The following is a 10343-nucleotide window of genomic DNA, read 5'->3' on the forward strand; positions in this document are numbered from 1 at the left end:
TTCCCTGATGCCTCCGCTGGTATTTTTACCCAGTGACATTGGGTGGGAGGACTCTGTACAGCAGTGGTAATTAAAGGACATGTTTTCATCTATTGTAGTACAACATGCGAACATCACTATGCTTTCTGCACACTTCATTCATGTGCGAATGAGGACCTGCAAGGTCCCCATCATCTGAGTCTGTATAGATCTGCATAGCATTAAAGATGATGTGTTAAAAGTCAGAAACAAGGGTATAAATTGGTCTGGCATTCAACTTTTTCAAATTATAATTGTATATATTTTTTTAAATGGCATTTTATTTAGTACAAAATAAACAATTGCCAAAATTAGGGAACAAACAAAAAGGACCACAAACCACAATAAATGTGCTTCTTTTTTTTTTCAAGTATAGACTTATTAATAAAATTTGTGTATTGACCTATACATGAATATCAGTTAAGAAGCGAATTCTGCACACTGAGAATGTACAAGGCATTACATCATCACCACCAAGTGTAAGTGTACGTTCAGGTCATACAAATGCACATGCCAGAAGAGCGAATGCAAGAGATAGAAAAAAAAAGAAACAAAAGTGGGAGAAAGACTGGAAGAGACATAGAAACAAGGGATGGTACTCTGATGTATAAAGAGAGAAAAATAACATAATGAGGAAACGAGGTAGAAAAGGACAGCGGGAAAGAGAGCTGTTGAACAGAGGTTTGCGGAGGGAGGGAGTAGTTTCACCTGCTGCTGCATTTTGCTGCAGTGTGGTCTTCCTGCAACTATACTTCACTGCACCTGTGGAACAGTGTGTAGTGTTGCTCTCTAGAGTTCACAGAGAGAACTGCCTCTTCAGACTTCGGACTCTCCATCTACAACAATACAAAACACTGTATCTGATATCCACAGAGTAGGCCTACATATGAGATGTGTAATCATACAAAGAACTGATTAATGACAAATGAAATACTGCATTTGTATGCACTATTTCCAATGATACATTGCCTCTGTCTCAAGTATAAGGCTTTAGGGAGAGTCAAAAAACAACAAATGTACTATAAATAAAATGAATAATGAATAATAAAAATAATAACTCCATAAAAGGCTTTTTTTGAGAAACTGTAGTTATTTGTTTTTTATAGTTATAATAATCATAGTAATAATTATTATAATAATAATTAGTAGCAGTAGTATTTATTATTATTCTTATAGTTATTATAAATAATAATAATACAAATTATTATATTTTATTATTGTTATTGGTGTTTTTCTTCCTTATAGTTATTCTGCCGTGCAAAGGCAAAAGACCGTAACTTCGTTTTTGGTCGAAAATGAGTTATTTATATAAGACCTCCTTTATCATGTGGATGAGTATCTTGAATCAATTCCGTTGTTTTTTCGAGAAAATAATGAGTTGTCTTAACAGTAACTTCCAAAAGCCCATGAGAAACCAAGGCAGAACACCATAACATCAGTTACCGCTCTTTGGCTTTGTTTTGGAACGCTCAAATTGAGTTACGGTAGCCTACTCTGCCTTTGTTTAGCCGCGCGTCAATATGAAGTTACTGTGCTGGTGTTCTATCAAATAATACACAAGTTTCTTGTATACAAACAATACCGGATGCGCGCGCATCCAGGAGGCAAAAAAACGATATCTGTTATGCCGAGTTCTGTAAAAGAACATTGTAATTAACGTAGATTTCGCATTGTTTGTAATTTCTTGTTGACTCAATAATAAACTGCAATTTCAGTTTATTAAAACTGTGTTTCATATTAATATAACATTATGTAAAACGTCCAACTGTTCACGAATCAAAATCCGGACATACTGTGATGCATGTATGAATTATCATGTTAGACTATAGTAATGTAGTAATGTAATAGCCAATGTTAGCAGTGCAACATCTATAGAGCCCGAATTTGCTTTTATATAAGTTAACCTTGTTTACGTTACTTTACGACCTGCAACATTTCATGACTGCACACATATAATGTTACTTTAATGTAAAGATTTGACGATGGATTATGTGGGAAGCCTTAGTACCTCCGACCATGGCGATTAGGCTATATTAAAAAACTTACTCTCAGCAATGGTGAGATCTTGCCGGATCCCTACGCAATACATGACGATCTTTGGATTGTGGATGACAAGAAGTGGCCAGCAATTGTATGCCCTGATATATATAATTATCTTATTCAGACACCAAGTGTGTATACAAGAGAAATGAAAAAATGATTAGAGCGTACAAATCCCTTGTTGCATACAACTACGTGCTATGTGGTCATGTGCAGCTCGTCAAATACTTTGATGCTGCACCGGATTTTTGCGTGTTGAGGATGTGCTCCCTAGTCAAAGGCAAGGCATTAAAGCCAAGCCTTATGATATTAAGGCATTTTTTTGGTTAAACCATGCTTCCCCCTAGGAATGTTGAACATCAGGCACCCAGCACTGGCTCGGTTGGTAAAATTGACCACGCAACAACTCTTTGGCATTTTGACTTAGCGACAACACCACCACTATGCTACTAGCCTAAAGGCCTCATTATACTTCTGCGTCGGACCTACGCCGGAGCCTATACGCCGTAGGCAACGTGTTGATTTTAATTTATACTTCTGCGTTGTTGTCCGCGTTGACGCGCACCTAGGGAGCATGTGAAACCCCGAGGGAGGGGTTCTGGCAGACCAATCACAGCGCTTGCGTCCGCGTAGAATTGACGCGTTGTTACATTTTTGGAGAGGTGCACGTCAGGGTACGCCGAAGGGTACGCACGCTACACACAGCCTACGACGTAGCTACGGCGGCAGTTCGACGCAGAAGTATAAATAGGCCTTAAACCCTTTACTCCGGTACGAAGACCGCGGGTCTTTTGCCTCTTGGTTGCGTGCGCAAGCAGTGATGACGTCGCCGAGAAATGTATGCTACCTACCAGATTGTACGGTTATCTGCCTTTGTTTTACTGTCCATTAAAATTAAAATTACGGTGTAGCCTGTGTACTTTGTAAAGCTGCCATCAGTCCCTCTAACGTCCGATGTCCTCAGAGCTTTGTCCTGCACAAATGCGGTCAGAACATTTAGTATGGTCTGAAACCGCTCCATCGACAAAGGGGCGATATCGATCGCGAAGGATTATGCAGCGTTGACAGAAAAATGTTACACATGCCGTAGCAGATGAATACAACAAAGAACTAAAGCCCCGCCTCACCCAGTTCGGGTACCGGACCTGAACACTCATGCATCTAGCTGGCAGAGTGCCAAAACTTCGCCGAAGCCTTCAGCACCGTCCTAAACACGGTCGAGCCAACGCTGGACTAATATATCTATGGAGGTATTTTGTCATGTCAAATGTATTAATAATGCCATCAGAATGCAACCAAAGCACAGGATATCAATAAGTAGATGGCTATAAATAATTGTAAATCATACAAAATAAATGCCATGATCACTAGATTTTATACAGGTGTTACTATAATGATTTTGTTAATGGTGATCAACAACCAAATATTGATAATCTGGAAGTTACTGCCTTTTGCCTTGGCATGACTTCTCACTTTTTGCTGACAATACAAAGGCAGACTACAGTAACTTTAAAATAGTGGTCAAAAGTCAAGTTTGAGCTCAAGATTTTTTGCCAGATTCCCAGTGTCCTACCTATAATTAATTTGGTGGGACAACTAAAAATCTTTAAAGTCATTTTTCTCAGTTCCACACTCTAGCGAGTTAAGGTATTTTGCCTTTTGTAGGGCAGTATTATAACAGATCGTGAGCTTAGAATTATAAGGTTCTATCTCCGTTTAGGGTAGTTCTGAGATATTGAGCATCAAAGTTTTTACATCCTAGCTGGCAATGGAGAGATGGAACCTTTTTATTTTATTAATAACTACTAACAACATATTTTTTTTTACAAAAATAACACCACACAGGCATTAATAAACACCTAATGGATCAGATTATGTCAAAAACTCAATTTCGACCAAAAGTGGAGATAGAACCTTATAATTCTAAGATCACGAGATATTATAATTATAATTATTATTACGAACAAAGAGTTCTATCATGAAACTATAGATAGTGCAGGCTGATAGGTCCTTAAGTCAATTTGGTAGAGATCACATTGTTATCTACATAGAACAGCTGATTGGTTGCTGTTGCATTAGCGGCCAATGAGCTGCGGCTCAACATTCAAATACTGGCAGTAGTTTGCTGTTAGCAGTGTGCAGCGTGCTTCAGAAACCCTTCCCCAGCTCCAACTGTATAGATCTGCTCTGGGGGTTATTTCATGTAGGTTACATGTACAACAGCAGCAGTATGTCTTACATGCTCACAGCAGCATGTCTGTGAATGTATTCGCTTAGCAAGTCCCGTTACTTGCTCTGCAGCAGCATAGCAGATCTATTCGCCAAGACCAAATAAATGAACATTGCATATTCAGTACCATTACCATGCCAATCTCTCAGAAAGTTGTCATGACAGAATTGTAATTAACAATAATCATCATCATCATCATAATAATATACACTCACTGGCCACTTTATTAGGTATACCTTGTACTGGGTCTATATGCATTTGGGTCTGGGATCTACTGGGCCTGTATACCGACCCCTGTCTTCTTCCTTCCTGACTCTTGAACCTTATCACACTTTTATTTCATTAAAATGAATTAACTGCAAGAAAAGTAAGGTTTAATACTAAATTGGTTATCATAGATGTTACTGTAACGCTGCGCAGTTTTACGTGTTCTAAACAATTGTTGTAAAAGTACATTCGAACATACCCACATCATTTGCCAAAATACTGATTAATCTTTATGTATAACATATATTTATATTACATGGCCATAAACACCAGACGTGATAAACAATGTCAATGTCGCGTTTACAGCCATTCGTCATCTTGGAAAACAGTCTCGACTAATCGAGTCACGAACGCCGTGCTAAGTGAGCTGGTCGATAGGAATTACGTTTGTGAAATCTAACGTAGCACGGCGTTCGTGACTCGACTAGTCGAGACTGTTTTTCTAGATGATGCCTGTAAACGCGTAATGTACTGTCTTTATAAAGTATCTTCTTATTAAACTGTCTGTACACTTACAAAGTTCTCAATGCTTCGGTTTGCTTCGGTAGGGACCCCCATTATGCTACCGTGTTAGTGTGAAGCTATTTTGAGCCTTGTAGTGGTATTAACTAGCGATTTACTTTTACTTACTCTGTGCCCCATATACTAGCGTTATAAGCTAACGTTAATCTGTTTTTAGAGATAAAACTATTTACATTCGATTTTCATGAAAACGCATACCAGGGAACGATTGACTCGGTAACCATGTGTTAATTACCTCACATAATGTATTTAGTGCATCACTAAGTAGTAGATTTTAGAAGGCAGGCAGCAAATGATGATTGAAAATGGTTTGTTGTAGCTTGATGGAATAGATGGATAGAATTAGGAGTGACCTTTGTCTTATTTAATAATAATACAAATGATGATGATAATAATAATATCATCATCATTGATTTTTTTTTTATTATTACTGTCAATATTAATAATAATAGTTGATCTTTTTTGTTCAAAGGACTTTAAGTTTCATATCTTAAGTTTGTATTTTTAATATACATTATATTTATCAGAACTTTAATATATTCTGTTCTGTTGTGACTATAAAGTTAATTTAAAAATATATATATATATTTTTAAACTGCATTATATTATTTTAGTAAGGCTGAGGACTCTTAAATAACTACAAATAACTAATGTTAGGGAAAATCTGTTCATGTTTTGTTACACGTTTCTGGATTTTAAAAAAATATATATATCGGCCGATATATTGGAATATCGGATTTTTAAATCACCAAGTATTTGTATCGGTATCGGCCTTAAAAATCCTTTATCGGTCGGGCTCTATTTGAGATGATTTGGGCTTTGTGACATGGCACATTCACATTATCCTGCTCAGAAGTTGGGTGCACTGTGGTCATAAAGGAATGGACATGGTCAGTAACAATACTCAGGTAGGCTGTGGCATTATGGCATAACTATGGCATAATGATGCTCAGTTGGTACTAAGTGGCCCAAAGTGTGCCAAGAAAATGCAACCGGCACGGCAGCAGCCTGAACCATTGATACAAGGCAGGAAGGATCCAGCATGCTTTCATAAAGTTAATGCCAAATTCAGACCCTACCACCTGAATGTTGCAGTAGAAATCAAGACTCATCAGACCAAGAAACATTTTTCCAATCTTCTTTTGTAAAATTTTGGTGAGCCCGTGTGTATTGTAGCCTCAATTTCCTGCTCTTAACTGACAGGAGTGGCACCCAGTGTGATCTTCTCCTGCTATTGCCCATCTGCTTCAAGGTTCAATGTGTTGTGCATTCAGAGATGCTCTTCTGCATACCTCGGTTGTAACAAATGGTTATTTGAATTACTTTTGTCTTTCTATCAGCTCGAACCAGTCGGGCCATTCTCCACTTACCTCTGGCATCAAAAAGGCATTTTCGAGCACAGAACTGCCACTCACTGGATATTTTCTCTTTCTCGGTCCATTCTCTGTAAACTCTAGAGATGGTTGCATGTGAAAATCCCAGTAAATCATCAGTTTCTGAAATACTCAGAACAGCCTGCCTGGCACCAACAACCATGCCACATTCAAAGTCACCAAAATCACCTTTCTTCCCCATTCTGATGCTCATTTTAAACTTCAGCAGATTGTCTTGGCCGTGTCTACATGCTAAATGCATTGAGTTACTGCTATGTGATTGGCTAATTAGCTATTTTCATTAACGAGCAGTTAAACAGGTGTACCTAATAAAGTGGCTGGTGAGAGCACATAATAATAAAAAAATGTTAGATACTATAATGGTATTAAGTTATTATTATATAGTTATATTATTACTATTATAATAATTAAAAATAATAAAAGAGAGAATGAAAGGGGAATGTAAATTAGAATCACTTTTTGACAATAGCAATCTCTCATGAATACTTGTTTGACCCTATTAATCTTGTTTGATCTCTTATCTACATCACTGGTTCTCCCTGAGCAAATCACACAATTCCTTGGCCATCCTTGGCCACACTGCAGTATAATTCTGCAATGATCTGTGACATCAATCATATCGGCCCACAACTCCTGCAACCCCTTCCTGACTCCCGTCCAGCACTGGTTGCCAAGTGAGGAGCCAATGCATTAGTCCAGGCCCCCACCATTAATTCTCCATGCCAGGTCCGCAGGCACTCTTTCAGATTGCCACCATTGAGCCTGCCTTGCATCGGCAAAACATTTTGGAAAAAGTGTGTTTGACTTCTTTGCAGAAAAATTAACACACATATACATACATACATATATATATATATATAGAGAGAGAGAGAGAGAGAGAGAGAGAGAGAGAGAAGAGCCAAAATAGTACCATGCTGCATTTGGTGCTAGTTTGAGAGTGACTACTCAAAGCCTTAACTTTGACACAATGAGATCATCTGAGCTGCTGAGAAGGAATACATTAAACATTCTAGGCCAGTAGCTCTGGGAAAAAACACCACATCATGGGGCTGCACTACTGTGGGAATTTTTTTTGGTAATGCTCGTAAGGCCACCATCTTGCTTTTTCTGTCCATCTATGCTTCTCTCTTTCTGTCATTTGATCTGTTTTGGAGAAATCTCTTTCTCTCTCTATCACATTCATCTCAATGGCACCCAGGAGGTATGATTTTAAACCTGCCATCATTGCTCATGGGTGCTCAATTCTGCAGCCAGGTTTTCTTGAGCCAATCAGCTGAGCTATGAATGCCATGTGACTGATTAGAGCTGCAGAAAAACAACGTCATAACAGCACTGATGGCACCACAAGAAGATGTAATATTGCTAGTATTTAATATTGAAGATGCTAATATTTCTTCATTAGCAAGTATGCAGAGCTCCATTTCACATGCAGCCCTCATAAAATATAATAAAATAAAATAAAATAAGACACTGGTATAATGTAATGTAATTTACTGTACTGTAATGTAATACATTAATGTTTTATTAATTACATTTATTTGCTTCTTTAAAAAAAAAAATCTGTCACAACATATCACTACTTTTGAATGGGTATTAATGGTTGTAACGTATAGTCCAGAGGCGGGTTGCAGTGAGAACCCAAGTGCAGTTTATTAAACAAAATACAGATAAACAAAACAAAACGATGACTAGAACCTGGCTTGACTAAGAACATAAACTTGAACATGACTTAAACTGACTAGACTTATCAAAAGCGGGTAACAACCAACAAAGCTAGACAAGAGACAGTGGGAACATGAGGCCTATAAATACGCAAAAGGTGTATAATATTTGCCAAATACACAGATGTTTCGAAGACATTTTCATTCAATACTTCATGTACTGCTTAAAGGGACTATGTGTAGCTTTTTAGGTATTTTATTATCTAAAATCAATATTTTTATTAATAAATATGCCCTCAATGGTGTACAAATACCTATGCCAATGATCAGACTAATCCTCGTAAACGAAGAATTTATTATACGGGTAGGTCCACGGAGGCTTCCATGTAGTTCCGCCATCTTGAAAAACTATAATAGCAGAGAGGGACAAAAAGTACTAGGCCAACGCGTTTCCACAACACGTTTTCGTTCAGAGCCAGCGTCACGTGACTGAAGCCAGCAGAAGCGGTGGAGCAGAGCAGTGAGAGGCGCTTGTCACTGTCGCGGCAAGTTTAAAAGGATGCACTGCACGGTTATTTATACACCGTTCATTCATACATATGCTGAGTCACAGGATGAGTCCTCGTCGTCGGAAAAGTCCAAAATCGACCGTAAAAGGAAACGTGACCGGAGATTATAAAAACAAGGGTTAATGTCGGGATAGCTAATGCAGGAGAAAGCTTTCAAAAGAGACGCTGAAGTTACCTGCTTTCTTCTCGACAGGTAAGTCAATGTTACGGTCTTAATTACAAGCTTTTTTTTTCATTGCTTGGTTGTGTAGGCTACTTTATTATATAGACAGTAGAACATTTATAGTTAAAAGTTAAACAGGCTCTTTGATGAATAGCAGCTATTGAGTAAAGTAACGTTAGAGAATGCGCTGATGATGATGATATCTAACAATGCACGTAGGCCTACTTCAAAAACTATAACGAGTAAAGAAGGCATTACTACTAATTACCATAGTTCATGTTTTTCACAGTCAGTAATTCATACTGTAGCATTCTTTTTTTCGTTGTTTCAAGTTTCAGTTTGTTTTAAATAACAAACCTGTTCACCCGAAGAAAAACTCGAAGTGCTATTATAAGACATCCTGTCATAGTTTTTTGGTACATAACGGCTACCGTAGATGCAATGCGTATTTGAAAAAGTGAGGCGCTGGAGAGCATTATTCGTTTGAATGCAAAATACAATTTCACCACTAGATGGGAGAAATTCCTACACACAGTCCCTTTAATACAGCATCAATTTGTACAATAATAAAGTTCAACATAAGACTATCAATGAAGTGGGGTCTACATTTTTTCTTCTTCTGATAAACATGATACAATATAACATTGTGACTACATGAAAAGCGCTTTTACTGTTACAAAAAACAGATTTGTGAGCATTAGTGGAACTGAAGGTGTAAGAATAAACACGAAACACGTGATCGTTGTAATGCAGTGAATCCGGCCAATCGTGGAACAGCTGTGTCATCATCAGAGCTTGTGCAGCCGATGGAGAAGCTGCGCAGAATGAACCACCCAGCTGCTCTTTAATCACTCTCACAGTACTTTGATGGCATACATCACAATCTCGTGGCACCGGCGCTGTCTCAAGTCGGACAAAATTTCAAACCGGCATGTGCTGCTTTAAGTCAGCCACCGATCAGTCTGCGCAGCACTGCATGAAGTCGAACAAGCCTAAAGACTAATGTAATGACTAACAAGAAACACCTGAGAGTAATCAAACAAGGAGTCAAAGACCAAAAGAACAGAGAAACACATGACTAGATTAAACCAATAACAACATAACACATTGAGCAAAGAGGCACATGAGATGATCACATGAGGAACAGGGGAATCACAAGACATAACCAGGAACATGACAAAACAAGGAACATATATATCATGAGTGTGTGGCATGATGTGCTAGAAGCCCATCTGTCCGCGTTATAGTAAATTGTGTGACGTCATTTGTGACGTTGTACTGCACTCGCATTTAAGCTTGAGCATGTCTTCAGGTGAGGTCTCGCCTGTTTGTTTGCGTTCTTTGGCCTGGTGCCGCATGCTGCTGTGACCGTCTCGGGGTAAGTGGACCGATGGTAGAATGAGTGCAATCTCAAGTGTGTATGTGGCAACTAAATGGTTTGTTACTCTTATTTAGCAGGCAACTGTTTGACGCTGCTAC

The sequence above is a fragment of the Abramis brama genome, assembly GCF_963993115.1.
Source record: "Abramis brama genome assembly, chromosome: 1".
In the NCBI taxonomy this organism is placed as follows: domain Eukaryota; kingdom Metazoa; phylum Chordata; class Actinopteri; order Cypriniformes; family Leuciscidae; genus Abramis; species Abramis brama.